This window comes from Melitaea cinxia, chromosome 8 (genome assembly GCF_905220565.1).
Source record: "Melitaea cinxia chromosome 8, ilMelCinx1.1, whole genome shotgun sequence".
NCBI classification, from domain to species: Eukaryota; Metazoa; Arthropoda; class Insecta; order Lepidoptera; family Nymphalidae; genus Melitaea; species Melitaea cinxia.
The window spans coordinates 13,115,853-13,120,550 of record NC_059401.1 but is presented as its reverse complement, the minus strand read 5'-3'; the positions used below and the strand labels follow the sequence as shown (position 1 = coordinate 13,120,550).

Sequence of the window (4,698 nt, the reverse complement as noted above, 5' to 3'; positions counted from 1 at the left end):
TCTATTATACAATAGCTTATAAACAAATCACTATTTGCAAACTAGTTTAACACCATGATGTGAAGGAGACCTGCCGTGGTTATCACTATGAGATCACTTTTCACTTCTCGATTTATAGACAGAATGACGTCTGCAACGTTACCGTAATATCGATTTCGAGACGCAATGACTGTTTACAACGTCAACGGTTATAATAAAAAGGTAAGTTCTCGGCTTCAGTTAGAGATAAACCCTAACACCGACGTTCAGGACCATCTATTGATTTTTTTTAATTTCATCTGTTGACGAACACTTGTAGCTTACTCGTCAAACCCATTGTCTTCTTCACAGCCCAAGAGTAAAACAGACTTCATTATAAAATCGAAGATGGAAATCTTGATACGCCGGGTAAGCACGTTGAATCCCAGACCGGTTACATTTGGGCAAAGGCGCTTTTTGCTTTTTGATTCGCGCGTCGACGTCGTCATGAGAGCCACCGCTGTTGGTCACGGTGCTGCCGATATATACGAATTTTGCGTCTAATTCCAGCGTTATACAATTAAGTCTGATGGAGCGACTTTCGCATGACTGAACTCGCATTTCGACGGTCTTCCTAGCGTTGATTCGTAATCCCTTATCTTGAGACCTTCCTCTCATAAAGACTCCAGCTTCATTTAGAGATCGGGCCGTGAAGAAGAGATTAACACTATGTCGTTTGCGTAGTCGAGGTACGAGCTATCGGTCCATGCGATTCCTCTAGGTGTTTCAGTTACCTTCCACATGGCGTCATCAAGCAAGACGATGAAGAGCAGCACGACAGGAAGCAGTCCTGTTTGACTCCTGCAGTCATCGAAATTGGTTACCCTAGGAGCAAATTGGTTCACAGTATAATTGTCCGCAATTATACAAGGGCCATCGCATACTGGGATACTTGTTTGCGGAGTTTTAAACAAAATGAATGAAAATTGTCGGCCTCAATCAGTTGGGTCTAATCGCCGAGCTGTCGCTGTCGTGTGTCACATAGTGTGCGCCTACATTAAGCCTGTAACTCCCGTTAAATGAAAAGATAATTTATTAATCCGCAATACAAGTACAAAGTCTCAGTTACACAAAAGGCAAAGTTACTTCGTAAACAACTTGTACACTCTTAAGGGTACTTAATACGGATTCCGAAAAAGACCCGTAGTGAGTTATATTATACTACTAAGAGTCTTTTTCACTGGTTTCTAATAAAATTACGTAAGTGAAGTAAGTTTTTGATAGATTTTATCAGTTGGGATTAAAACTGGACCTAAAGGTTTCTACTACAAACTATCAATTTACGACGCGTTGGCGTAGCGGTCATAGCACTGGCTGTCGCGCTGGCGGTCGCGGGTTCAATTCCCGCTCACGACAGATATTTGTATTGGCCATATAGATGTTTGTCGTGGTCTGGGTGTTGTGCTTGTGTATTGTGTGTGTTTCCGGACCCCCAACACACGAGAAAATCCTACTGGGGGCCGTTGAGTGTGAAGCGTTTATTTATTTATTTATTTATAAATAACTTCTTGGATTCACAGATTGGGAATAGAATTTTTTTTTCGTGCCTCACGAAGCCAAGGACTAAAATTTCTACTTGGGCTTTGAACACTCTCAAGGCCTTCCACACAAACATTTTAAATGTGAAGAAATACATAGTCAGTATCTTTACGGTGAGGTTGAACGTTGCACTAGCTGGGATGTGCTTCTCGAACTCTTTCAACCGGCTATTTATCGAATAAGAGAGCTCTTCCACCGACTTCAGAACTCGTTCAATTCATTTTGTTTAGTGCGCGATAGAGTGAAGTAATAGTAAACCAAGGCAAGTAACAGTTATTATAGCGTAAATAAATAAAATTAACTTTAAAATCAAAATATAATTGAGGTCCAGTTAATAACACGTCTACGCAGTTTAAATTCTAACCGCCAAAATAAACCTTTATTTTCCACTAAATCTATTCCACTAATCGAGTTTTTGCAAAACTAAATCTTTTCTGTTCTATTTTTTTTTACATCATTAATAGCATTATCTTTTTTATTCATCTTTTTTTTGTATTTTGACAACTGACAACTGCAACATATTTTATTTATACTATTTTTTTGTGTATAAAAAATATCCGCGATATGTGTGAATAAATGTGTTCTTTTCTTTCTTTCTTAAAAAAACTGTCTATTTGTTCAAACTCACCTCATTTGTTAATAATACGATTAAAAACTCATTTAATCCTAGATGCTATGCTAAGCGAGCTTGAAGGCTATAAATACCAGGCTCTGACTCGTGTGTTGAAAGCAGTAACCTTTAACGACGATCGATGGATGTTTCAGTTCAGCAATTAGAAAAACCAAAGCATAGTATCATGGTACAGTTTTGTGATTAAAGTTATGCGAAAACCCTCTATTTAGATATTAATAATTAGGTCAATGTTGTAGTGACTGTTTGTTTTTTCAGATTGCTTTTAATTTAATCTTTACGACGGGTATGTACAGTTGTCACAGTAACTGGTTTTAGTGGTAACGATTATAGGTTCGATCATCATCATCATTACAGCCTATACAGTCCACTGCTGGACATAGGCCTCCACAAGTTTACGCCAAAAATAACGTGAACTCATGTGTTTTGCCCATAGTCACCACGCTGGGCAGGCGGGTTGGTGACCGCAGTACTGGCTTTGTCGCACCGAAGACGCTGCTGCCTGTCTTCGGCCTGTGTATTTCAAAGCCAGCAGTTGGATGGTTATCCCGCCATCGGTCGGCTTCATAAGTTCCAAGGTGGTTGTGGAACCTTGTTATCCCTTAGTCGCCTCTTACGACACCCACGGGAAGAGAGGGGGTGGCTAAATTCTTTAGTGCCGTAGCCACACAGTTCGATCCCTGCACATAATAAATGTTCGTAAATACCATATAGATGTTCGACTCTCGGTTTGGGCATATGTGTCTATTGAGTATTTTGTTCATAGTATCCCGATAAGTAGTCGAGTGGGAAGATTTTATATAACAAAATAGACCAGTTCCTGTGGTAAAAATATAGTGAATAATCTGTTAACGAAATAAATAACAAAATATTTGCAACCAGGTAGATCGACTAGTTACAATAAATATATCGTTTTTCATATCCTTCAAAAACACAGTGAAAGAAAATCAAGTATAAATAATTAAAAAAAATTAACTTACTGCGTTATTACCAACAATCGACGACGCACCTGAGTTTTTGATGAAACGAGAGCAAGAGAAATGCAAAATATTCAAAAGTTTATTTAAAATATAAGTTTCTCGGCTGATTTATTGACACAAAGTTGCAGCGCCAGCTTTTAAATTCGGATATTAGCTATGTTGTATATTTGTAATGTATGAGGTAATGCATCTTAGAAGCTGTGTAGACTCTTTGCTTTTATATACTTTGGTCCATATTTAAACCTTATATTTATGACTTTAATAATGTGAAAGAATGGTTACGTCAGACTGGTTTTAATTTTGTTGTTTGTATTGTATTGTTTACTAGAGTAACAGCTAGTTGAAGAAGACTTTTTGAAGAGGCTTTAAAATGTCATTGTACGACAAACTTGGGCGGAGTGTGCATAAAAACGGGTGAAACTGTTACGAACATGCATAAAGACAGCATAAGAGATCTTCTGTCTAATCGCTTTGATCAATCATAAAAGAAACCTTCCTTCAGAAAGAGAATAATACAGTAATCAGTGTAGAATTTCGAAAAAAATATAAAAAACCCTTTTGAGTTTTGCAAACTATCGTAATGTGTATGCTACAGTCAATGGTTGAGTGAAAGATGACATATGAGGGAAGGTCATCAGGGAAACTAAGCCTAATCAAAGTCGATCTAAAACTAAGTTTATTAAGATTATTTTTTATTTTAAGAAGGCAGAAGTACACACGTTATCCGCACCAGGCAAACAGCAATTTCGTAAGAAATAACCTAAATTAAAAAACAAAAAAGAAATAACCTAAATTTTACTCTTGCATTAAAATTTGAACCCACACAACCATACATACGCAAATACTTAATTCAAACCGAGATCAAACTTGCAACTGCAGTGCATTAAATTAAGTCCACAGCTTAGTTACGATTAAAACTTCACATAATAAATAAAAGAACATACTTATCCTAAAGTTTTTAAATAAAAAGAATTGAAAAAAAACCCTATACGCTCTGTTTCTGAGCAATACATTCTGTCCTATACAAATGAAGGCTGAGGCTTAATTCGACACGAAGCTCCAATAAGGCTTGGCAGCCATTTTGAAAGAAATTTAATAATCAAGAGACACGGTCATTAATCGTTGTGTACATACAGAGAACAACAAGTCTATTCTCAAACGCACGGGCTAGAGACTCACGTAAAATCATTCTCTTACACTTAAGAATGTCAAGTCTGTCCAATTTCTGACTTAATGCGTATCTAGGAATAAAACTAAAAAGATTGCTTGAAACATTATATTTAATATTAATTTACTAACTATTCCATAATAAAAAGATCATTTGATATTAAATACGGCTTAATCCACTTATCTCTTAGCTTCATTGTCATAGATAAGTTCGAGAAAGGGAAACACACAAGAGAACAATAAAGCCTTACGCAACGAGCGTAAAAATAAATAAAATTGCGACATAAAATATTTTTCAAGGTGTTTAGTGAGATTATTGTTTCTTACATTTTCTATAGGCGGTATAAAAGATACAGCAAATCA

General features: G+C 36.6%; 1 long non-coding RNA gene across 1 annotated transcript; it reads left to right on the top strand.

Annotated features, from left to right (window-relative positions):
- The first annotated feature begins 1,173 nt into the window (after window positions 1-1,173).
- Window positions 1,174-2,143, top strand: LOC123655984. Its single transcript, XR_006743486.1, has 2 exons — window positions 1,174-1,218; window positions 1,539-2,143. It is a non-coding gene; the product is annotated as an uncharacterized LOC123655984 (long non-coding RNA).
- The last annotated feature ends 2,555 nt before the right edge of the window (window positions 2,144-4,698 follow it).